General features: G+C 52.6%; 1 long non-coding RNA gene across 20 annotated transcripts in view; it reads right to left on the reverse strand.

Moving 5' to 3' along the window:
- Window positions 1–26,317, reverse strand: part of LOC142447906 (uncharacterized) — a 167,397-nt gene that overhangs the window by 35,083 nt on the left and 105,997 nt on the right. For 14 of the 20 annotated variants that reach the window (XR_012784466.1, XR_012784463.1, XR_012784479.1 and 11 more), the window contains one exon: window positions 20,616–20,745. This is a non-coding gene — a long non-coding RNA (uncharacterized LOC142447906). The other 6 variants (XR_012784468.1, XR_012784472.1, XR_012784465.1 and 3 more) reach the window with 6 other exon arrangements.

Here is a 26,317-nt window from a genome sequence, read left to right on the forward strand (position 1 = left end):
CCAAGTATGATGTCCTTCTCCGGGGACTTGGTCCCTCCTGATGACATGGCCAGAGACCCAGCCATTCCACTCGCAGGCGTCTCCAAGAACTTGACACAAGTCACGCATATAGATGCCTGAACGCAAGCACTCAGGGCAGCTCCCTCGCAAACAGCAGGACACGTCCATAGGTGGAACCACGAACCGAGGTGTGCCTCAGAGCGATGCCCGGTGCATATCCCGACCACGATGGTCAAGCCGACTCGAGACAGACAGGGTCCCTGTGTCTATACCATACTGCGGTCTGTGGGTGTGTGTGGCAGCAGGGTGACAGCCTTTGCTAGTCGGTGAGATTGGCCACGGTGCCACAGAGAGGCCCCAAGTGAGCCCCCGCTGTGGCAAGCAGCAGGGGCGCTCGAGGCAGGGGTGCAGCAAACCTTCCACTTGGAAAGATGTCCTCTCTGCTGTGGCTGCTTTCGAGACCATTCGGACACAGAGCGAGCCCTTGCACAAGAGAGTGACAAAACACCGCGGCTCCTGAGCCATCCTCACTGCTGCTCCTGGGCTCGAGCCCAATGGGCAGCCACTGGGTCCACCTATTTCCGTGAGGCCTTCCTGTCCATCACTGCCCTCCCTCTACCTTACCAAGCATGGGGTCCTCCTCGAGGGGCCGTTCTCTCCTGACCACACGTCCAGAAAGGAATGGTTTGATCTGTTGAGCAGCCCATGGTACTTTCAATTTTCTTCTCCCGCAGCACCTTCCGCATGCATCGATCCTCCCGGGGTCTTCCCTATTCAGTGTCCAACTTTCGCATGCAGCTGAGGTGAACGAAAATGCCACGGCTTGGGTCAGGTGACTCGTGTCTGGAGAGCCCGACAAAGCAAAGCTCAAGAAGGGGCAGTGTGCCCACCTGACCATGGCTGAACTGGTCGGCTGGTGTTCCATGTAGTTTATAGCCATACAAACAGAGAATGATGAAGAGGTTGGCCTGCGCTCCTGGCAAGGCTGATGGAGCAGGGTGGGGTTCAAGACACCATCGACCTTTGCAACTAGGGGTCCCGGGTGTCAAAATCTGGGTGGGGCCTTCTTGGAGTTGCAGCCCAGTAAGTCACCAGGTGACTCGGAGCTGACTTTCTCCGTGTTTACAATTGGGAGAGCCATTCCTCTTGGCAGATGGTCCTCCTCAGGAGGGCCTGATGAGGACAGGCGAAAGCATCTGGCGGATAACAAGAATAGGGGTCCTGGCGGCACGATGGGTTAGCTACTGGACTGCTCACTCAAATGTCAGTGGTTCCAACAGTCAGCAGAGCGAAGGGAGAAAGAGGAGGCAATCTTGGAAACCCTAGGCAGCAGTTCTACTGCCCTCCAGGGTCTTTGCTGCAGCTCTAGTGGTACTGTCAGGTAAGAGTTGAGCTACTAACCTCTCTGTGCATGGTTCAAATCCACCGACCGCTCAAGAGAAAGACGAGGCTGCAGTTCTGAGTTGGAACCTGACATGGTGGCAAAAAGTATGAGTATAGAGGGTCTTGGGAGTCAAACGTTCACAGGAGGTGTACCAGATCTGGGCCCTGGCAGACAATTCGTCGGGCATCACAGGCGTGGATAGGGAATGTAGATAAACACTTCACCTGGCCTGAGTATAAGGAGCCCTGCTGGTGCCATGGCAATGTGTCAGCAGCTTGAACCCACGAGCCGCTCCTGGGGAGAAAGATGAGAATATCGGTTCCCTTTATGGACATACAGCCTCGGGAACCCAAGGGAGCAGCTCTGCTGTGCCCTCTAGGTGTGGGCATACAGGTAGAGACAGGGTGGGCACAGGTGTGACCGTGGACATGCTATGTCACCAGCACAGAGCTACGCCTCAGCCAGCGAGCCCAACCAGAAGGCTGACCGGAGGGAGGGAGTGGCTATGAAGTCAGAGAGGCGTTCCCAAGCTCCAGAAACCAAAGAAGGGAGCCCTGGTGACCTACTGGTTACATGTTGGGGCTGTAAGGGCAAAGTTGGAAGCCAGCGGTCACTCTGAGAGAGAAAGATGGGGCTTTCCAGGCCCATAAGGAGTTAAAGGATTGGAAACTCATGGGGGCAGTTCTATCTTGTCCTAAAGGGTTGCTATGAGTTGGCATTGACTCGATGGCAGTGAGCATGGCTTGGAGCATCCGCTAAGACTGGGGAAGGTGCCATCTCGACCCCTTCCTGACTCGTCCTCACTTCATGTGGAGGCCAGGAGAACAGCCAGTGAACCCCTCTGCCCAGGCTCTGTGGGCCGCGGTCTTTGCTGTGATTGGAAAGACAGGGTCCAACAAGGATCAGAATTCCCAATGATCTGATTCAGTGCTTCTGGGCTGGGCCCTAGGAGTCACTGTCTTTAATGAACTGATAGGTCTAATTCATTGTATCGCACTTTGAGTATTCCCAACACAGAAGAGTGGGACCAGCTATCCAATCACTTGGCGCGCTGTGGAGATCCCTTGTGCCACAGCCTTGAAGCACCCCAGTCTAGTGGGGACCCATGTAAATGAATGCAGAACTCTCTCTCTCTCTCTCTCTCTCTCTCTCTCTCTCTCTCTCTCTCTCTCACACACACACACACACACACACACACACACACACACACACACACACACAAAAACACACACAGTTAACAAGCACTCCACGTTACTGCCCCCCAGGCTACCCAATCATCATCTCCTCTAATCCACACAATCTTTCTGAGCTTAGGGGTATTTTAAATGCCTTAAACATTTTTTTTAAAGATAAGAAAAGCCCAGGGAAAAAGTCTAAGGGAAAGACATGTGGACTAGGCCCCCAGGGAATCCCCGCCCCACCATTCAGCAGGGCTGTGTCTGGTCTTTCTATTATGTACAGCACACTGGAAAGTGGATTACTGCAGATGCAGTTGTTACAATTTAACACCTTGTTATTCAAGTTCCTTTTTGACTCATTGTAACTGTGTTCCAATTTCTTTTCAATCCACATTTTGCTTTGTTATTGTTAGTTTTGCTTTGCTTTTGGCTGGGGAGGTAGGATGTTTTTCTGTTCCTGAAATCCAGGATAGGTAAATCTGTAGAGATAGGAACTGGATTCATGGTCTCTTGGAGGTACAGCAAGGGGGTGTTGGGAGCTAATCACAATGAGTACAAGAAAGAAGAAAATGTTCTGAGATTGATTGTGGTGAGGATTGTACAACTTGTCTTGATACGACCCTCCTACTGAGTTACATAATAGGTGGATGATGGCCCCATAAAACTGTTGACAAAAAAGAAAACCGAAGCACAGAGATACTCGATAAAATACCCACTATCTGAGTATCGGGGTCAGTGAACTGCAGGGCCAGTGCGCCTCCAGACGGAAGGGGCCTGTGGGGCACGGGGCTACCTGTCAGGCTGCTAACCACAAGGTCAGCAGTGGAGCCCACCAGCACCTCTGAGGGAGAAAGATGAAGCTTTTTGCTCTGATAAAGATTCACAGCCTTGGAAACTCACGGGGACAGGGCTACCCTGCCCTTAGAGTCATGGTGAGTTGGAATTGACCCGATGGCAGTGAGGTCTTGTTTTGTTTCCTGAACTACCTCCCTCTCACTGAGCAAACGGAGCCCTGATGGTGCAGTGGATTAAGCATTGAGCTGCCATCCGAGAGGCGGACGGTTCAAAGCCAACGTTGGGAGAAAGATGTAGCTATCTGCCCATGTGAAGTCTCAGGCTCGGTAGGCTTGTGAAAGCCTACCAGGAAGTACGATTCTGTCCTACGGGGCCCTGCAGAGTCAGAATCAACACAGAGACCGTTAGGGTGTCCCCCGAATCCGGTTTCTCAAGGTCTGCAGAGAAGCTGCCCAGCAGCAGGAATTGCTCCTGAGGTGTCGCTTAACCCTCGGCCCTCAGGCAGCGCCCTTAAGAACTGAGAGTAAAGGAACACTGCGACAGTGGACCCTGCAGAGGAACCTGCTGAGACCACACTTCTCAATGTGAAGCGGCTTCAAGTCGGTCGCCCTGTGTTTCCTCCACTCTTCCCATGAAGCCACCCACCACGGCCCACATTGCACCCCCTGCCTGCCGTACACCCCCAGAGGAGCAGCATGCCTCTCTTCATTCCCCACTGACTGTGCTGGGGCTACACACACAGCCACGTTTGCAGTCAAACACCCAGTAGGAGCCTCAGAGAGGTTAAGGGACTTGCCCAGGGCCGCACAGTAGCCCCAAATCAGGTGTGTCTGTAAAGCCTAGTCTTTCATTGAGCACCAAGTGCTCGCCTCCCTCTCCCTCCCTCTCCACCCATGTGCGGGATGGAGGCTCTTGGGGATTAGAAGAAAAGGTCGCCCCTCAGACTCAACACTGTGACCGCCTGCTTTCCTGGTAGGAAAAGAGCTTCCTATGTCACTAGTTCCTGAAGGAAGAAGGCTGGGGACGGGGGGTGGGGGGTGTGGGGGTGGGAGGGCACGGGAATTGGGTGCTTCCCAGCAGAGGGGATGTTTCTGAGCCAAAGGCAAGCAGGCTTCCTAAGGCTGCAGCCATGGGGACCACCAGGCCGGGCACTAGCTCCACGTCTGCTGTGGACGTGGCCTTGGAGGATGGGGACAGGCCTCCAGCCAGCAGGACTGGCTCCTTGGCATGCTTCCCTGAGATGTCATAGGAAAGGATTCTCTCCTCCCCGCCGCCTGGAGAAGGGGAGTGAACACAAGCAGGCTGCCTCTCTGAAGCGAGTAAGAATAATCCCACTGCAAAACCGCAGAACCCAGAGGATGCCTACAGAAAATGCCTCCCTTTGCCTTTTGGCCAGTGCCTCACTAAAACGCTGGTATCGGCCAGGTAGTGAGTGAAGAGAGAGAAGACGGAGGCCCCAGCTGTGGGCAGGGGAATCCTAGGGTACTGTGACTTTGGACCTGCTCATTCCAGCATTCCCAGTGGAATATAAAACAGCAATCATTCTGGCCGCGCCCACAAGTGTCATGACTGACCAGTGCTTCAAATCAGCTCAGTGACAGCCCCCACAATGAAATCAGAACCAGGTCTGATGAATAAACTGTGGGTATTCCAGAACGAAAAGCAAGATGGGCAAAATTGTGGATCGCAGCCCCGGACTGGGGGACTCAAAGGAAATGTGGCGAGCCCTCTCAGGACCCTGATGTGGAGACGGATTGACACACATACAAAGCACCATAGTCGGCAGCCATCTTTGAGCAGGGCACTGTTAGCAACCCTGCTGACCAAGAGGTTTGGTTGCTAAGCAACGTGCACACTGCTCTTGTATTCTCGAAGCCCGATGATGTCTCCAGTAGGGCATCCATCTATAATTTTTCCCATTCTGGTTGGTTGTCACCCTGGAAGACCCACATTTTACCAACTTGGGTTCCTTCTGGTGTCCCTTCATCTGCCATGACTGAATCAGGAAGAACTGCTCACCTCCCTGTCACCATCCCGTGTGAGGTCAGAGAGGACAGCAGTGTGCATCGCAATGAATGATGAAGTACAGCAAGGATGCTAACGATAATGGCGATCACACCCAGGACAGAGGGTTCTGCTCCCCCTGCCACGTGGACCACAAGCCACAAAGGGAGCTGGTACAGCTTAAAGGGGTGAGGCTGTTGGCACTGAAGCCAACCTACCTGCGTTTGAAACTGGCCCGTGTTACTAACGAGCTGCATGACCCTGAGGAAAGCACGGAACCTCTCGGCCCCAGTTGCTTCATCCGTCAAATGGGGATAATGGGTGTCCGATGGGAGCTGCGGCCAAAAGATCAAACAAACATGACGCTGGATAAATCTGCTGCACAGGTCTCTTTGATATGAAAAGCAAGGAGGTTACACTGCAGACTGCTAGGGCGCAGCTGATCCAGGCCACAGCATTTTCAATCACCTCACATACATGTGAAAGCGGGGCCCTGCATTCATGGAGGTCTAGACAAAGACATGTACATGCAAATATATATATAGGAGGATGGGGAAATAGATCTATGTGTCTATATTTATAGGTCAAGTATTAAGGTGGCGGAAGGACCTTGGGCCTCTACTCAAACACTCCCTCAATGCATGAATACCTTCTTTTATTAAATTGGAACTCTATGATGCTCACTCTCCCAACACAACGGCTGGAGCCAAAGTGGGTGAACAAGTAAATGTGGTGAAGAAAGCTGATGGTGCCCGGCTATCAAAAGAGATAGTGACTGGGGTCTTAAAGGCTTGAAGATAAACAAGCGGCCATCTAGCTCAGAAGCAACAAAGTCCACATGGAAGAACACACCAGCCTGTGTGATTGAGTGGTCCCAAAGGGATCAGTTACCAGGCATCAAAGAACAAAAAATCATATCATTGACTGCACACCTCCATGATAGGATCGCTGAAGACAAATGGGTGCATAAGCAAATGTGGTGAAGAAAGCTGATGGTGCCCGGCTATCAAAAGAGATAGTGTCTGGGGTCTTAAAGGCATGAAGGTGAACAAGGAGCCATCTAGCTCAGAAGCAAATAAGCCCACATGGAAGAAGCACACCGGCCAGTGCGATCACGAGGTGCCCAAGGGACCAGGTATAAGGCATCATGCAAAAAAAAAAGATATAAGTGTGTGTATGTATGTGTATATATATATATATGTATGTGTATATATGTATATATATCATATTAAATGAAGGGGGAAGTGCAGAGTGGAGACCCAAGGCCCAAGTGTCGGCCAATGGAGATCCCCTCATAGAGGCGTTTAGGAGAGGAGATGGGTTAATTAGGGTGTGAGGTAGTATCGATGAAGAACACAGCTTTCCCCCAGATCCTGGATGCTTCCTCCCCTCAACTACCATGATCTGAATTCTACCTTGCAGGGCTGGATAGGACAGAGGCTGTACACTGGTACATATGAGGGTTGGAGGTACAGGGAATCCAGGGTGGATGATACCTTCAGGACCAAGGGTGTGAGGGACGATGCTGGGAGAGTGGAGGGTGAGTGGGTTGGAAAGGGGGAACTGATTACAAGGATCCACATGTGACCTCCTCCCTGGGAGAGGGACAGCAGAGAAGGGGGGAAGGGAGACTCCGGATAGGGCAAGATATGACAAAATAACGATGTATAAATTACCAAGGGCATATGAGGGAGGGGGGAATGGGGAGGGAGGGGGGGGGGGGAAAGAGGACCTGATGCAAGGGGCTTAAGTAGAGAGCAAATGCTTTGAGAATGATTGGGGCAGGGAATGTATGGATGTGCTTTATACAATTGATGTATGTATATGTATGGATTGTGGTAAGAGTTGTTTGAGTCCCTAATAAAATGTAAAAGAAGAAAAGAGAAAAAAATGATTAGGGCAAAGACTGTACAGATGTGCTTTATACAGTTGATGTATGTATATGTGTGAACTGTGAAAAGAATTGTATCAGCCCCAATAAATTGTTAAAATAAAAAAATTTTAAAAAATTAAAAAAAAAAAGAAAGAAAGAAAGCGGGGCCCTGAATAAGGAAGACCAAAGAAGAACCCAGGCCCTTGAATCATGGTTCTGGCAAGGAAGACGGACGGAGAGGACCATGGACCGCTAAAAGAACCAACACTTCCATCTCGGAAGAAGTACAGTCAGAGGCTCCTTAGAAGCAAGGCCGACAAGACTTCGAACAGGTTATCCGGAGACCCCAGACCCCGGCAGTGGACGTCATGCTTGGTAAAGCAGAGGGGCCACCCAAAGGAGGAAGCCCCTGCATGCTGTGGACTGACCCAGTGGCCGTAATGATAAGAGCAATTGTGAGGACAGTGCAGACATGGCTGGTGGCAGAAAGGGCTGTCATGAGTCATGCCCGATTCGTTGGCTCTGCCAGCAGCCACCACCTCGTGGCCTTGTTGTGAGGGTTGAATGTGCTAACTCGCTGGGCGGTGGGTAGTATGCAATCGACACTGTTTTGAGGCACAAATCTTCCAGTTTTCAGCCAAGCACTTAAATCACATGCTCCCTCCAGGGGCCAACCTCGTCCCCCGGAAGGCCTCTGAGTGGCCACCTGAGGTCTGTAGGTCTCAGGCGGTGGACACCAGAATTGACTGGTGCCACAGCCATGAGCCCACCTACATCAGTGGGAAGAACTGCATCCAAATGCATAGCGGTTTCTGGTTAAATGCAGGTCCAGAGTGCTCTAAGATTGAGGTCCTTGGGTCTCTGCCGGCTTTCAGTAGGGGGATAGTGTGTGTGTGTGTGTGTGTGTGTGTGTGTGTGTGTGTGTGTGTGTAGAATGTGCACCTCTGCATAAGAAGCTTCTCTTTGGTTCCTGCTCCTGGCCACTAGCCCCAGAGCCTGCAATGGCGGAGCCATACTGCCCAGGAGAGCTCTCCCACCCCAGTCCCGAGAAATGCCCTGGCTGCCCTGGGTCATGTGATGAGACTGGCCTGGCCCTGGTTGCATAGCCCAGAACAATCTAGCTTAAGGCCAACTGATTAGTAGCCTCCACCCTATCTGCAAAGTTCCTTCAAAAAGGCTTCTGGAATTTCATGGATAAAAATCCCATAATCTTTTAATGCCATTTCCCCACAAACATTCTGTAGCGTCCTGATTCTCACGGATGTTTCAGTGGGACATCCTGGGGGCTCCATTTGGCTCACCACAGCTTCTCTGCCTCTCCGCGGGCAGCGATGACACTGTAACCAAGACAGGGAGACCAAGAGCCAGCAGCGAAGCTGACTGTCTACAGGCAGTTGCAATAAATCGTTTGGAAGAGGTCAGATGCTGTGGAGGTTCCGAGGAAAGGGATGTAGATCAGGTGCCTGGAAGCCATCCCTGAGGGCCCGACGCTGGCCTTCCAAGAAGCTTTCAGAGGTGGCAGGGACAAGCCCTCCACCCTCAACACACATACACCACCACCATGTGCCCCACAGCCTCACACACCCAGGGGAGGACGGCATGTGCTGACCTGGGAGAAATGAAAATGACAAATAAGCCAATGCACACGGGTTCCAATTTCCCCAAGGAAAAGTGGGCCTTACCAAAGCCCATCATCAATCAGTCAGGAATTGTGGGGTCTGGTGGGATTTTGACACAGAAATTGACAACCCTGCAAATAAGGGTTTTTTTTTTTAATGCCCTAGTAGCATATAGGTTATGAGTGGGGCTACGACCTGCAAGGTCAATGGCTGGAAGCCACCAGACACTCCGAGGGAGAACGATGAAAGTTTCTACTCCTGTAAAGAGTGACAGTCTCAGAAAGTTGCAGGGTCCGTTCTACCCATCCTATAGGGTCGCTGCCAGTCAGCAACGACTCAACAGCAGAGAGGAGTTTTTTTGGGTTTTGTTGTTGTTGAGAGTTTGCCAGCACACCTCTAAGTGTGCATACAATTCCAAGCTGATGGCAGTCGTCACCTCCGGAAGGAGTGGTCTGGGCCTCACACGTGGCTGGAACTGGGTCATTCCCCATGTGACCCTCTATTGAGACCATGCCTGTTGAATCCCAGAAACACTCACTCAGAACCTACACGGGACCAAGCACCCTTATGTCTGCCATGATCAGCCCTTCAGGAGCTGTAGGAAGCCCCGAGAGATCTTGTCAAATGTAGGCTCGGAGTGGGCACCCCTGAGGTGGACATGCAACTGCCCAGGAGGGGTCCCACCTTGAATGAGCTGGTTAGAAGACCCCGTCCACGGTGGTGGGGGCCACTCTCTCTTCTTTACACGTGCCGATTTTGTAAATGGGTGCAATGGCAGTGAATGACCTTCCCTGCCCCCTTATTTTTTCATACACAAGAAGTAACAATCCCTTCATTGTGGTGGGCAGGTTCCTGCAGCATCCTGACGCAGCGGCTCTGAGGTCAGCTCACAGACTTGAACCGCTGCCCACCGATAACGCATGATCCCGGCTGACGACAATGCTGGGAACCGGGTGGCCAAGCCAGCTAGCCAGAGGCCGAGGTCCTCCCGGGCTGGACACGCCTCCTCGGGGAAAGACCTCCCTCAGCCTCCCGGCCGTCACACGGCATCTGCTACAATCATTATGAATCATTGTCGGATGATCCAGCAACAGCTCCGCTTCTCCAGAGTTCGGGCTCTGCTCCACCCAGCCGGCCCCAGGGAACTGCATGTCGGTGGAGGCCGTGAACTCACTGGTGGTCCTGCAGACATGAGGTTTTCTCATTTGTCACATACCCACCACTGCAGCCCCCCCCCCCCCGAGCTCAGGAGTGAAAAGGGGGTGTCGCCCCACCAGGCCGGCTGGTGAGCGTGTCATTCATTATCTGGGTGCCAGTGCAACTAAGGCACACGCTCCCTCTGTGTCCCTGACTTCCCGGCTGGCCTGGCCTCCTGGAGCCCTGCACACCTGTCCCTGCCTCTGGCTCAGCACACCAGATGTCCTGGATACCAGTGAAGGGTCAGGGCCCGGTGGAGAGGGTCCTCCTGGGTGGGGACAGAGACACAGGCAGACGCTTCTTCAAGTCACTCCCACCACCTCCCAGTCAGGAGCCTGGTACTGAGCAGCTGATGAGGACCTCACTCTGGATCCTGGGGTGATGTGATGGAACCTTTCCCAGCACCTTCTAGTCCCTGACTGCAGCCCACTGAGCCATCCTTCCCAGGCACAGACGGTTTTAAACCTGCTTCTGTGCCAAGGGACTCTGCGTGGCATCATGAGTTATGTGTTGGACTGCTAACCTCATGTCTACTCTCATGAAGAATTACAGCCTCAGAAACCCACAGGGGCTTGCTATGAGTCAGCAGAGACGTGACGGCAGTGAGGAGGGTGGTCTCTGGTGTCAAGGGTGCAGCTTGGACTCTTGGCATGTGCTCAGTACACTCAGCCCTTCCTCTGAGGAAGGACACTGGGCCTCTCTCTCTCTGATATTCTCACTAAGAGGAACCCTGGTTACTCGATGGGCTGAGATCAGCATGGGTCAGCAGTTCAAAACCACCAGGGGCTCCTTGGGAGAAAGACTGGGCTTTCTACTCCCACCAACAGAGATAGTCTCGGAAACCCACAGGGGGTCACCCGCTATTTGTCAGTAGTAACTCAATGGCAGTGAGTTTGCTTGGCTTAATGGTAACACTAGGTGCTGTCGCCTGACGCGGTTGAGCATTTAACTACAAGTCCAAGGGCTGATGGCTTGAACCCAGCCGGGGGCACCTAGTTACACAAGCCTCGCCCATCTGAAGCCCATAGCCTACGCAAGTATTACCTGCTTGTGGCCCAGCAGGGGGGTGGACATCTTGCTAGTAATGTAAGTATGGGTGTGGTATATTCGTAGGAGACCCTAACATGGGGATTAGTGGATCAGGCATCAGCCGCCATCCAGAGGCAGAGACAAGGATGGATAACAATGATCAACAAATTACTCCCCACCCCCACTCCTCCGCCAAGAGGGATGAACAACAGAAACTGGGGGAAAGGGAGACAGTGGTAGGTGTGAGATATGAAAACAATAATATTTTATAATTTATCAAGGGGGCATGAGGGTGGGAGGGAGGAAAAAGAGCTGATAGCAAAGACTCAAATACAAAGTAAATGTCTACAAAATGATGATGGAAACATGCGTACAAAAGTGTTTGATACAAGTGATGTATGAAATGTTATAAGAGTTGTAAGAGCCCCCAATAAAATGATTTTTTAAAAAGAAAAGAAACAAGAGCCAACCTCACTTATCCTGAAGCAAGGCTAAAGCAGAGCTGCTGGCAGCAGAAATACCCCAAAAGAAAACCCTAGCCCCCAAGTGCCCGCTCAGCGCTGTCTCTGGGATCCAGCCACGTAACTGGAGAGTAGATTTTCCTGCCCCTTTAACCCTCAGCAGGGCCATGAGGCCACTTCTTCCGAGTAGAAGGTGAGTGAGGGCCTTGCATGGTGCCTCCAGGACCAGGTGTCCAAGAAGATGGTGTGTCTTCTCTTCTGTCCAGGCTGTTGACTGGACTGTTCAAATTCCTGGGGGATGGTGGAACCAGATAGAAGATGCTGGGCCTCCGACCTCTGCCCGAGGGGAAAGCCACCTGCTGGCCAGCCTTCCTGGCTGTGGATGTGAGTGATGGCTATGAGTGTGGCTTTTGGCTTTGGTTATGGAGCCTGAGGTTCGCTGCTAACTACAAGGTCAGCAGTTCAAAACCACCAATAGCTCCTTGGGAAAAAGATGAGGGAACCCACAGGGGCAGTTCTACTCTGTCCTGTGGGGCTGCCATGAGTCAGCATGGACTCAATGACAGTAAGGGTGTTGGTTTCTTGGGTTTTTTTTTAAGAGACATTGTGGATTGCTTATGTCTGACAAAAGGTCCTTGGTAGTTTCTGGTGAGCTGCAGGCTGGCCTCGGTCCCAGAGCACCACAATAAAGTGAAGAGCATTGGAGGGCAGATCACATGGTATGTGTGAGAGTCACACTCACGTTATACTGTCACCCGTGTGGTCTGGAGCAGCAGGATGTACCTGTACCGAGTGAAATGTTGCGATGATGACCAAAACGGGACACACAGACAGGAAGTGAGCTATTGGAGGGAAATGGCGCAGAGAGGCGTGCTGGGGGGGGGGGCGGCCTTCCGTTTATACACACACAGTACCTGTGACTCGCAGTAACACGAGGGTCAATTAAGTGCTTGGACAAAGCAGCCATTCAAAGCGCCAAGATGCTCAGCTCAAGTTTGCCCCGCCGAGGGCTGCTAAGGACCTGAGTGGAAAGAGCTGGTTCCACAGCAGGTGGCTTTCTCTAAATCAGTCATTAGATGTACCGAGGTGCTTTGAAACAATACAGTAATAGTGAACTATCTGCAGGGGCAATGCGTTCTTTAAGGTGGCTCTTCTAGCCAAAGTCTCCCACCAAACAACCTTTCCTTGCAAAGGTCTGATAAGAATGTGGGTAAAGATACTGATATGATTCAATTGTGAGTCACTGTGAACAGGATTCCCTGGAGTGGCATCCTGCAGTGTGTAAAACGAGCCCTCTGAGGAGCAGGAGGAGGGATGATCTCATTACCAGCAAGAGCCAGGAGTGGACCAGAGATCCCAGCGCAGTGAACCTCCTGGATCCTGCAGCTATGCCAAGAGGAGCTGCTACAGAAGCAGGGGCCAGGGAATGCAACAGAGTGGTCAACTTCCCTCACCCACAGAGCAAGGAAAGCTGATGCATTTGAGTTTGCTTCCCAGTAGGATGCCTTTAGGTGCTTAATTGGGGGAGTTGGGCTTGCTGACCAGGGAAGTGGAGCTGAGTGCCAGTGCTAGGATCACAGGAGTGAGGTGCCTCAGGGCATTGAATTCAGGGAGCTGGGTTTGCTGGCCCACCTCCGGGTGGAGGCTTGTAGCAGAGTGGTATGCCCTTTGGGCATTTGTTAGCAGACTTCCCAGAACTTTGTAATGCATCCTGATAAACAATTCAACCCTGAGTCTTTCTCACAGACTTTGTGAACTTCCTTAATGAACCCTTTAATCGTGAATGTTGTGGAGTCTGTGTAGCCAGTGCAATGAAAAATACAGCCTAGAGAAGTAAAACAGAAAACACTAATTCAGACATTACAAGCCCCACAGAAATTGCTTTCACTCACACGAAATCCAAGGGGGGGGGAGGGTTGTTTAAAAAAATCCGTGGCCAAGTGGACTCAAAAGGCAATGGCAAATAATAATCATAAATAAAAGGCAATGGCAAGAAAATTTAAATTTAAAAAATATTAAGGCAATGGCATTTTCCCACAGGCTTTCAGAATCCCCCTGTACACAGCCTAAAGCAGTGGTTCTCAATCTTGCGAATGCAGCGACCCTTTAATACAGTTCCTCATAGGTGGTGACCCCTTAAACCATAATATTATTTTCATTTTATGCTGTCATTTTGCTACTGTGATGAATCCTCATGGAAATATCTGATATGCAGGATGTATGCTCATTGTTATAAATTGAACATAATTAAAGCATCACAAAACAATATGTAAGTATATATCTTGAAATATTTATTTCTAATTACAAATACATGAAAATTTGTTTTGAAGGATGGAAATATGTTTTCCAATGGTCTTAGGCGACCCCTTGAAAGGGTTGTTCGACCCCCAAAGGGGTTGAGACCGACAGGTTGAGAACTGCTGGTCTAAATCAAAAAGATCCTTGTCACAGTCCCCTAGGACTGCCCTTTCGCTCCTTTGACCACTGGTCACCTAGGTCTCCGGACAGCAGGCTCCCCAGCAGGGTCACTGCTCAAGAGGCTTCCCTGAGAATGTGCTAATGCTAATGACAAACCTCACCCCCCACGCCCCAGGTACCTAAGAGCTGCAGGCGTGCAGAGCAGCTCAGGGGAATACCCTGAAAAGCATAGAGCTTTCTAGAAAGAACCTGAACTGCCCTGTCCCCAGGCTTTGTCTGAGCTCCCCTTCCGCAGCTGGGTTGTCTGAGCAGAACTGCATGTTCAATGGAACCAAGTTTCCTGTGACACCCACCCTTCCCCCCAGGCGTGGGGTCCCCTGCTGGGTTTACTGTCAGCACACTCCACAGCCAGGCTGCTCTGCGGACGCCCAGACCTTGTGGAGGTGAGCACCCATATTGGTGGCAGGGGCCTTTGGGGGCTGATATGTCCTGCTCTGAGGAATGCCTGCCCAGGCAGCTCTGATCGGAGTGAATTTCATCAGCGCCAGTCACGTGGCATTTCTGAACGCGAGCCTACACATCGCTGCCAGCCTTCCCGGTCTCTCTGGAGGGGAGGCCTGGCTGGCATGGAGAAGGAGGCCCTCGCCTGAAAAGACTGATAGCACAGTGGTTCACGTGTGCAGCTGCAAACCCAAAGGTTTAGACGCTCCACCAAATCTGGGGGCGAAAGTCCCCTTCTGCTAAGACTTTCTGTTAAGCCCTGGAAACTCCACGGGGTAGTGCTCCTCTGTCCCACAGGGTTGCTGAGTCAGAATGGACCCTACAGCAGTGGGTTGGGGGAATGAGAAACAGACACCGTGTTTATTTCAGGTCCCCATGGGTTTACAGAGAAGGGCCTCTCCCCCTTCAGGGCCAGGCCTGCGTCCACAGCCCCCACTGCAGAGACGATGGCGGGAACCGATGTGCATTGGGGGTCAGCTCTTCCTGCAGGTGGGGCCCATTTCTGGGAAGGCCCTTTATCTGTGCCTTGGCAGCTCTCCTTGGGGGTTTTCGGGTCCCGCAGCCACTGAGGAACGAATGGTTGACAAACAGCAGGGCCCATTTCTCCAAGTCGACAAGAGGCACTGGGCTGGATGGGCCTCGACAAAAACAGAGACACCTTCTCTAAAGAGAGCTGAGCACCGACCCCCTCTCCCTGCCCAAACAAGGTCATCAAGAACACTTTCCCAGTCAGCAGAAACACATCTTTCTCATTGTGTTGACTTGTTTACAATTCATGGTTCATTCAGAAACCGTTTCAGACTTGGGAGAAAATAACAAAGCTGAAAGAAAGAGGGTCCCCAGATGGAACCTCTGCATTGTGACTGACCCTTGAAACCACAGAGCCATGATCAGGTCAGGAAATGCACCCCACCGCTGCCACGGGGCCAGGCCTACAACTGGCACCGAGGTGAGCATTTTGATCCCACCCAAGAGCCCTGCAGAGCTTCCAAAAAGTCACAGCAAAGCCAAGGAAGCCCTGCCCGATCAAGCGGGCAAGTGGGATTCCTCTCTGCACAGGTGGGGTCCCCATGGGCCCCATACCACTGGCACCATGGGGGTTATCTGCAGGTCTTCCCGTCCCCCTCCTTTTGCTCCTAATGTCCCTCCTCTGATCCAGAACTCAAGCCTGATCGCACGTCCCAGTGAGCTGCTACCCCCTCCATCTCCTTTGCTGAGGCTGGTTCTTCCGTGTCCCTTTGTTTGACAGGATCCTGCCTTGTTTAATGGGCACTGGGCAGTTATGTTCCACCATGTCCTCCTGCTGGGGCTGCTCCCATCGGAGTCCCATGCAGACTCTGCACTTCTGGCAAGAAAGCCACAGGTGGCAGCTGATTCCAAGGCGGTGGCTGAGAACATGCAAGGCCAGCCTGGTACCAGACCAAGGATAAAGGGACATAGGCAGGGCCCAGGCAGAAGGGGCCTAAATGGCCAAGCCCACACAAAGGTGCTCCCTGCCCAGGAAGAGCTCCAACTCACAATCAAGGGACTACAACAAGAACCCCTATGTCCATACCGGGGCCCCGGGCACATAGCAGCTGATGGGGTGGGCTACTAACTGCAAGGTCAGCAGTTTGAAACTGCCAAACTCTCCTCAGGAGGAAACCAAGGCTTCCCAAGCCCGTAAAGTGAGCCTCGGGATCCTAAAAGGGGCAGTTCTACTCTGTCGTGTGTGGCCACCACGGGCCAGAAGTGAGTTGATGGCTGTGAGTTTGGTTTGGGGCTGGTATCCAGAGGAAAGGACCCTAGTGGGTCAATGTTTAAGTCAGTCAGTGGTTCAAACCCACCAGGAGCTCCAGGCACTTGGGGGGAAGGCATGTGCGGGGACTGGGTAATCTGCTGCGGTGCGGATTTCAGCTCAGCCACCCGATGGGGCATTCTGCTGGTCCATAACCAGATGGGCCTGCTTTACATAGGAATCAACTTGACAGCAATGGGTCTGGGTTTCAGAGGGTTAGAGGGGGGATTTGTGAGGTATCTCACAACTAGTTTCATATAATGTGGGGTGCTACTGTGGTTAAGCGCAGCTGCCAATGGAAAAGTCCACCCACCGGCCACTTGGAAGAAGATCCATGGAGATTTCCCGCCCTGGAAACCAGACTCCGATCTGTGGGGGTGCTGTGGGCCAGACCCACCTGGAAGCCAGTGGGTCTGGATTGGGGTGTGCAAAGGAAAGCCTAGCAGAATGGCTTTTGCCCAGTAGGCATCCCTGCAGGCTCGGTGGAGGCTCTGGATGAGCCTGCCAGCAGCCAGATGGGAGCCCGTGGCAGCTGACTCTGGGACTGAGGAAAGCCCCAGGCAGCACCTGGCCCACCCGCCACTCTCCCAAGGCAGCCTCACTTCCTCTTGTCAGTACTGCCCCGTGGGTTCGGGTGGAGCTGTTCCACCTGAGGCTTGGGCCCCGAGGAAACCCCAAAGCCACCCTCCTTGCACGGAGGTGGTGGATGGAGGCTGTGGGGAAGGGGCTTGAGGACATGGTGCCTGCGGATCACAACAGTGGGAGGGATGGGCTTCTTCCAGGCCAGGGGACAGCAGATGGGAGGTGGGACCGCAACCAGGCAACAAAGTGACAAGCTTGGAAGCCAACCTGGAGCTCACTCGGTTCAGGGGAAAAGACCAGCAGAAACAGAGCTGATTCTGGGTGTTGTTCAAGCCCAAGCACGGAACTAACTGCAAACCCAGTGCCTCTCCTGTGGGGAATGTTCAGCCGTGAAAAGGCAAAAGCGGGTGTGGAGCTACCAGAGAGGTTGTTGGGTGCCTTCAGCTCGGGGGCTCCGGTACAGACAGTGGAATGGGGGAGGGGTGGCTGTGTATCTTCTCGGGTACAGAAACAGTAAGCATGAATCAGGATGTGAAGGGGATGGTGGTAATGAATACAGGCAAACAATTACAGGCCCCGCAATCGGTCTGGCACCTTCTGCTTCGTGTGACAACCATCTCAGGGGGGCTCATGTGAAACCAAGGACTTGGATCTATTGGGAAAGGGACCTGTGTGAACTTGCAGCCTTGGGACTGAGCAGGGCTTCCAAGTACAGCTGGGGGAGGCTGGTCTAAAGGGCAGAAGCCAATGAGCAATGGGAGGGTTCAGCGCAGCAGCCAGTGGCCCAGCTGGTATCTCTGAGGTCAGAGTCGGCTCTGACCCATAGCGACCCTGTACACCACAGAACAAAACACTGCGCAGTCTGGGCCATCCTCACAATTGTTCCTACGTCTGAGCCCACTGAAGCAGCCACTGTGTCCCTCCATCTCATTAAGGGCCTTGGCATCTTCCTGGACGTAACCACTTTGACAGCTACGTGAGCCACTTTCTTGCTACACATAAAAGGCCTATATCCTCTGCACTGGTGCTGCTTCTCTTGAGCAGCCAGACAAACACCCACAGAAAGACGAGCAAGGCAGCAGGATGGGACACCCAGGAGGGCTGGCACTCACACTTCATTAGCCAGTGGGCCTCCTACTCAGAAAAGCTCACACTTACCGGCCTCAATTAAAATAAGATTAAAAACAGCAAACCAACCTTGACGTTATGCAAAAGCACCGTGCAGTACTAGTGTGTGCTTTGAATGCGTTCGCTGGGAGATTCCTGCCTCTGTCATGTTGCCAAAGTGACTTCACAGCATCCGGTGTCCCGTGGAACTGCCATGAGGCATCAGTGACAACCTGGCGCACATGGCTCACCAAGAGAAGGATGCGCCTTTGATGCTGTATCAGTGCTACCAGGATGGCTGCCGGCAGAGGCAGGAGTAGCTGATGACTGCCGCTGTCCCACGACAACCCCAGCAGTGCAGGAGAGGACCTTACATGTGTTAGAACTCGTATAGCTGGGCTCAAGGCAGCGGGGAGGCTGGCCGGAAGCATGGACGCACAGTGGAAGACGTCACCACTGGCATCTTAAAGGGGAGAGAGCCCGATGGGTCCAGCCCTGGAGGCCAGGGATTCTCATTAGGAATGCACCATCAGTGAGCTGGGAGTCTCAGGCAGCATGTCCTCAACTTCAACCTCAACCCCGGGGCTGCTCAGTTTCCTCATCAATATAATGGGGAGGGGGCAGGCAGGGGGGGCGGGCAGCAGCACGCCGTAAATGCACATGGAATAAATGGCAGGAGAAAGGTAATGGTCCCACATGGCAGGCAGGCAGGGCACCTGCAGCTTCCCAAATCACAGAGGAGGGGCACTGGGGGCGCTTCGGGCTTGGCGCCCAACTTTTCAGTGCCCTGAACTACATTTAAACCCAAAGATACATTCTCCATGTTTTCACCTCAGTGGGGGCCAAAGAGAAAGAAAGGTGGGAACACAAAACATTGACAATCGTGGGGGTAGGTGGGGGGTGGGGGGTGATGGAAGCTGCTTCTGAGACCTTGGCAACACTCACCCATGGAGAAGTGAATATTCACGCACACCGAGTCAAAGCCCTGCACGGGATCACGTGACTACAGCCTCCTGCGTGCTCCGGCATGCCGTGTTCCATGAGGCTCTCCATGGCTGGAGTCTGGGAAGCAGAATGCCAGGCCTTTCTTCTGAGGCACCTCCAGATGAAATCCTAGGATTTCTGACTGTCCCTCTCCCGGCCTCTCGGCCCCTGGTTAACTATAGCTACTGTCCATGGTGATACCTTCGGAGGCTGTGCCTGGGTTCAAAGTTGGGGGAAAGTGGCTCGGAAAGGCTTTCCTCTCCAGGGCCTGGACAAGCCTCACTCCTGCACAGGCCCCACCAAGGGAGCCCCCACCCCGGCCCTGGCTTGGCACACACCAGCCTAGCACAGGACACACAGTGGCAGGGGTGAGCAGTACCTTGGGCAGGCAGTGCCCTGCTCTGCATGTGTCCTCATGATTCGACCCTCACCGAACTTCAATGTCACCACAAAAATCAACTCCAGGTCCAGCACACCTGGAGCCTCATGGTGAAACCACACTGCAGCGACAGAGTACGGGCAATGAATGGGTCCTTTGGGGATATGTTTCCATTTGCAAAGCAGAGCCTAAAGGGGACCAGAGGGCACCAGATCCTGGGAAGGACCTTTACATGCCCATCTCGTGGTGGGAGATGAGTGCTGGCTGGGCCTCCAGTCGGGAAGGCAAGTGCCCACTCAAAGGCCAGAGAGAGAAGGAGGGAGGAGGAGCCAGAGAGGTGAGAGATGCTGTGGGTCAGAAAGGCACTGAGCTCCACAGGTCCCCTCAGATGGCTAGACTCGGGGAGCACCCAAATACCAGCCTCCACAGCCCAGAAACCTGAAGGACTGCATGGTGCCCAGTGCCCACTGCCACTTTCTCTGCCAAGTATGGGAGGAAACTGGGGAAGTACTCAAAACCATGAGAAAGACCTGGCTTGCTGGTCTGGTAGAAACAGCCCCTGAGGCGATGGCCCTTGGGGTCTGGCAGTGAACTCAGCCCCTAGGCTCGGTTTTCAGGTGAACAGTGGGCAGGTGTGAGAACCCTGCTTCATCGCTTCCCTGGTGGGTCTCTGTTGAGCACTGACATCCTTCCATCCTTCCATGGGCCTCGTGTTCATGGGATCCTCACAGGCCACTGGACGCTCACGTCCCGGAAAGCTTCCTGTTGATAAAGGCTGGCCCATGGGCTTACCTGACTTAGAAGAGGAGATAGAGCCCGGATGGCCTAGTGGTTACTTGTTGGGCTGGGGCTCCCAAGGTCTGCAGTTTGAAACCGCCAATAGCTCCAAGGAAGAAAGATGGGGCTTTCTGTTCCCATAAAGAGTGACGGTGTCGGAAACTCACAGGAGCAGTTCTACCTTGTCCTGTAGGGTTGCTCTGAGTTGGCTGGCACCGACTTGACGGCCATGAGCTTGGTCTTGCTTGGTTTGGAAGAGTGGCCTAATAGCATAATAAGGTAGAGTGGGTGAGAGTGTTGGGCTACCCACAAGGCCTGGAGCTTCTGAGCTGCCCACCAGGTGGAAAGGCTGCATTGATGGGCTCCTTCCTGCAGCGGGAATGAAGAGAGTACTTCCGGGGCATGGCGCCCAGGTGGGCAGGGAAGTGACAAGAAGCCAGTTTCCTAAGCATCTTGAGAAGGCAAGCCAAGCACACAAGAACCATGTCCTAAACTGTGGTGCCAGGGACCCCTCTTTCCACACAGCTCAGGAGGAGTGGGCTCTGCTTACCTGCTCACTCCACACCGAGACAGCCCAGCCTGGTCCAGGAAAGGCCTCTCTTCACGTCCCTGCTGAGGACTGAATGGAGGATTCTGCGCTTCTCGGGGTCAAATCCCCGTGCATCTCTGGACACAGGACTCTGTGAATACACAAGACAAAGGCGGAACATTAACATGCGTGCTGACATCCAGCAGGCTTGGTAAAGAAGTTTCTTTCCCTTACGAAGTAAGTCCTGAGTAGCCATGCTGCATGGACCATAATGCACCAAGAGGTAAGACATTAACTGAGCAACTATTATGTGCCAGTCACTCCAAGGGAGAAAGATGGGGCTTTCTACTCCTGGGGCTTTCTACTCCTGTGAACAGTTAGTTTAGGGACCTGCCAGGGGCAATTCCACCATGTCCTCTAGGGTCAGTACAGTGGACACCGGCTCGATGGCAGTGAGTTTCTGGTGTATTTTGTGCCAGGCACGATGCTACGGTGTGTTGTGCTCATTAAGCCACTGAAAAGGAGCCTTGGTTGTGCGGCGGGTTACGCGTTTGACTACCAAGCAGGTTAGCAGTTCAAACCCTGCAGTGGCTCTGTGGGAAGAAAATGAGGCAGTCTGCTTCCTTCAAGATTTACAGGCTATCCTGACTCAATCGCTGAGGACAAACATAAGCAAATGTTTGTTCTTCTAGCATTCCATGATGTTTTCAATACTTTTCACCAACTGTGTTAGTCTGGGTACACTAGAGAAACAAATTCAGAGATACTCTTATGTGTATAAGAAAGAGCTTTACACCTTCCCGACATAACCACTGAAGACAAAGATGGTGAATAAGCAAATGTGGTGAAGAAAGTTGATGGTGCCCAGCTATCAAAAGAAACAGCATCTGGGGTCTTAAAAGCTTGAAAGTAAACAAGCAGTCATCTAGCTCAGATGCAACAAAGCCCACATGAAAGAATTACACCAGCCTGCGTGATCACAAGGTGTTGAAGGGATGAGGTATCAGGCATCAAAGAACAAAAAATCGTATCATTGTCAATGAGGAGGAGTGCAGGGTGGGGACCCAAAGCCCCTCTGTAGGCAACTGGACATCCCCTTACGGAAGGGTCATGGGGAGGAGACAAGCCAGTCATAGTGCAGTGTAGCAAGGATGAAACATACAACTTTCCCCTAGTTTCTAAATGCTTCCTCCCCACCCACTATCATGATCCCAATTCTACCTTTCAAGGCTGGCTAGACCAGAGGATGTACACTGGTACAGATAGGAACTGGAAACACAGGGAATCCAGTCCTGAGAGTGATGATACTGGGAGGGTGTCGGGAGGGTGGGATAGAGAGGGGGAACTGATTACAAGAATCTACATATAACCTCCACCCTCGGGGGTGGACAACAGAAAAGTGGGTAAAGGGAGACTCGGATAGTGTAAAATATGACAAAATAATAATTTATAAATTATCAAGGGTTCATGAGGGAGGGGGAAGAGGGAGGGGGGGAAATCAGGAGCTGATGCCAGGGACTTACCTGGAGAGCAAATGCTTTGAGAATGATGAGGGTAATGAATGTACAAATGTGCTTTTACAATTGATGTATGTATGGATTGTGATAAGAGTTGTATGAGCCCCCAATAAATGATTTAAAAAATAAATTAAAATGAAAATTTAAAAGCCTAGATAAAACCCTCAGGAGCAGTAGTGGGAGTAGCAATATCATGAGGGTAGGGGGATGGTAGGGATAGGGTTGAGGGAACCCACCACAATGTTGGATCTATAGTCCCTGCCAAGGGGGACAAATAACAGAAATGTGGGTAAAGGGAGACAACAGACAGTGTAAGACACAAAATAACGATAATAATATATAATCGATCAAGGGTTTTCAGGGGTAGGGAGAGGGAGGGAGGAAAAAAGATGAGCTGATACCAAGGGCTTAAGTAGAAATTGTTTTGGAAATGTTGATGGCAACACACGTACAAGTGTGCTTAATTCTATGGAATGATTCCTTGTTATATGATTTGTAAGAGCCTTCCCAATCAATGATTAATTTTTAAAAAATGAATTTTTAAAAAAGGTTTACAGCCTTGAAAACACTACACAGGGTCACTGTGAACAGTGTCAGCAGAAGAGGAGGAAGACCCTCGCTGAGGCAGGTTGGCGCGGTAACCGTAACCGGGGAATCAGACACAGGAACCAGTGTGAGGATGGCTGAGGACAGGCGTGTGCTTTGTTCTGTTGTGCATTGGGTCACTTTGAGTTAGAACTGCACCCCATGTGGTCAGCAACAATAAGAAAGCCACTTGATCCTGCAACATAGGAGTTGCCTAATAGCCTCTTATATGGGGAATCACACAGTAGCCAGGCCAGAGCTGGTGATGAGATCCTCCTGACACGTGCCCCGCCCCCCAGCCCTCACCCAGGGGAGGTCCTGTGTGCCCTCCCCTGTGAGCGTTTCCATTCACTGGACTGGAGGGATTCTGGGGAGTGAGGAGTCCATGACGATGCCAGCATGGCCTGTCTCGGGAAGGGGGCTGGGTGAAAAGTGCACCATGGGGCTGAATCTGATCCTCTTTCTCCTAAGTTTATCTGGTTCCAACACTGTCATCTGTGACATGTGACCAAGAGGCTTGCTACTTAGGGGGCGGGTGACACCCACTTCCCCAGATCCTTATCCTAACTGTCAACTGCATGCGTTGTTGGCGGAGGGGGGGGGGAAGGTAGGACATGAGACTGGGGGGCTGTCCTCCTGTGCTGCCCCTCTGCTGGACCCCCGGTGGGTCCAGACCATGACGTACCTCCACCAAGGCACAGGATGCTCTGAGGTAGCACCCACCAGGCCTCGGTCCACCCTTAGAGTCACAATGTCATAGGGCCTTTCTTTCTCTCACCAGGCCCGCCGTACTTTACCCCTTCTGCCCCTCATCCACACTCCCAGCCCCTCAAATAGAGGGCCTTGGTGGCAATGTCCTCAATGAGACAGGGCTCCGTAGATGGACACAGATTCAAAATAAAGGTCTCTGGCAATTTCTGAACCCCTCAATCCTGAGGACAGCTGGTGAAGTGTCGTTGACCCACAGCCAAGAGCAGAGGCCAGGTGGCCTAGAAGCCTCAGATCAAGTCCCTTTCTCTCCTCCAGGGAATTCTTGGCCCGAGTTTGCATTTTGGATGCTGCGGGCTGGCTGGTCATCAAGTTGTTCCCTTAGATACAATCACTGCCATCCAAGGGCCTACAGCAGGGCTTCTCTGCACTTCAGTCACCTCTATGTCACCCAACATGGCGGCAGCCTGCACCCACAACGCCCCTTCGCACTGCTATGCTACAGGCTTCACCTTGTCTAAGGCAGTCTACCCCACCCACCTGCCTGCCTTTCCCGGGCAAGCAGGCAGAGGTGGCTAACAGGGAGGAAGAGGAGCAGGCCAGGAGGGAAGTCAGGCCTGGGTGCAAAGCAGTGGAGGCACCAAGCATTGTAACACGCAGCAGTGTCATCACAAACACCACGGAGGAAGGCTTTCTCATCGCCTGGGCAGTTGGTGCTGAAGACCACCTGGCCACTGTCCAGGCAGTGGGACTGACGGGGCGCACAGATGGCAGCTAGGACTGGCCGCCCTGTAAGCAAAGGCCCTTGGTGCTTGGCAGGAGAAAGTGAGCCAGGCGTGAAATGAGTGGCCGTAGGGGGTGGGATTTTTGACCTGGACACCATCACCAGCTCATCCACTCATGCGCACAGACCACAGGGAAGGGACCAGGCTGGAAGGATTAATGTTATGCATCAACTTGGCTAGGCTGTGATTCTCGGTGGTCTGCTTGGCATGGAGCAGTCAGCCTTCATTCTGAGCAGCCAATTTGAAAGGGTGTTTTTGAGGGGGTGTGGCCTGCATCCAATATATACAGAGGTTCTGGCAAAATGCTCTCACTCTCACCCAGGTGTGTGCTATCCACCCCCTCTCGATGCTGCATGCATCTCGTCCAGCCACCCAGCTGGTGGCAGGTGAGAAGCCTTCAGCCAGCTGCCCGACCTGCAGATTGGGGGTTCATCAGCTCTGGCAACCACATGAAGCCGGAGAAACCTGACACCTGATCCACACATGTGGAGACTTACTAGTTTCCACAATTATACAAGCCATCTCCTTAAAATATTCCCTATATATCAATAATGATGGCAACAGACATACAAATATGCTTGATACAGTGGATGTATGGAGCTGTAAGAGCCCCCCAATAAAATGACCTTTAAAAAAATACTCTCTATAGATTTACATATAAGCCCCTCTGCTGTTACTGCTGTAACAAACCCAACCTAAAACCCCTAAGGGGCTGAGGCGGCAGGTGATGTGCGTGTACGTGTCCCCAGGAAGCCCCAGAGTAGGACTTAGCCTTGGAGTTTATGTGTGCTCCCCATGAAGGACACAAGAACTCCGAGGAATGCCCATGCTGGCCCCCATTCCATGAAAGTCACCAGACCTGAGAAACGAAGTCCTGTGTATGGGCCATGATAGAGCACTGTGTGCCGCACCTCTCTGATCCTGGCCTTTGTAGTGGGAAACAGTGATGGCAGCCACCTCCCAGGAATGCGGAGACAAACACGCTGTAGTGGACAGAGGCGCCCAGCACGAAGCAAGTGCCTGAGAATCTGGTCACTCTCCATCTGGTCTGAGGCCAGCAGTGCCAGCTCTGCCTGGATATGTGAACAAGGGCAAGTAGCTTGACCTCTCTGTGCCTCAGTTCCCCATCCACAAGATCAGCAGTTCAAAGACAACAGCAGCTCCAAGAAAGCAAGACAACGGCTGCTTCCTCGTCCTGTGAAGATTTATAGTCCTGGAAAGGCACGGGCCTCCCACAGGGCCACTCCTCAGAGGGATCGACTTGATGGCAGTGAGTTTGAGGCTTTTTGAACAACCTGAAAGGTGGTTTCTGCTCTGACGTCCACTGCACATCTGAGAAAATGCGTGTGCAGAGGGTTCCGGGCTGGGTTTCAAGCTAGCGTGGGAGATCTGGGACTGGACTGCAGGGTGCCTCGATGGGATTACCGCAGCAACAGGGAGGAGCCACGATGCTAACAGCCAAGTAGCACGGAGACCAGCTCTTCCTGAGGAGGCGGGCATCTCATCAGAGGCCAAGGCTCAAGTCCTGGGTGCCCCGCTCAGGGCTGCTGCCCCCCGGCACTTGGCACACTATGGGCACACAGGACTTGTCTTTGGACACTCGTGAGCCCCCATCTGGACTTCTGCAGAGTTCCACCAGGCAGGGGCTGTCTCTAGAGGAAGACCCAAGCAATGAGAGGCATGGGTGGCCAGGGGGTGGGAGCAGTCCCAGGCTGGGGACAGGATTGGGGAGGAGGCTTCCCTGAAAACCCTTTGTCTTCCTTTGGATGTTGGGGGAGGTGGGTGTCTTGTGATTGACAGCTCTTTGAAAAGGGCAAAAGAGAAGGAGAGGCTAGTCTGCGGCTGTTGACTCAGAGAGCGTGTCCACACGAGTAACGCGCACACAGGCGAGGGGTGTCAAAATCCTCATGTAAAAGTGGGGTTAGGAGATAATGGAATCGTCCATGAACTTTGTGAACACTCCCCTGCCCCCACCCCACCGCGTCTAATGTGCACAGTGCGCAGAGATAACTAACACTGGAGGGGGATATGTGGTTGCATGCAAATTAGGCTATATACAACGGATGTGCACGTTGCTTACATAACATGTGGTGATGATGGTGTGCGTGCCCTGAGCGTGAAGCCGGGA

The sequence above is a fragment of the Tenrec ecaudatus genome, chromosome 5 (genome assembly GCF_050624435.1).
Source record: "Tenrec ecaudatus isolate mTenEca1 chromosome 5, mTenEca1.hap1, whole genome shotgun sequence".
NCBI classification, from domain to species: domain Eukaryota; kingdom Metazoa; phylum Chordata; class Mammalia; order Afrosoricida; family Tenrecidae; genus Tenrec; species Tenrec ecaudatus.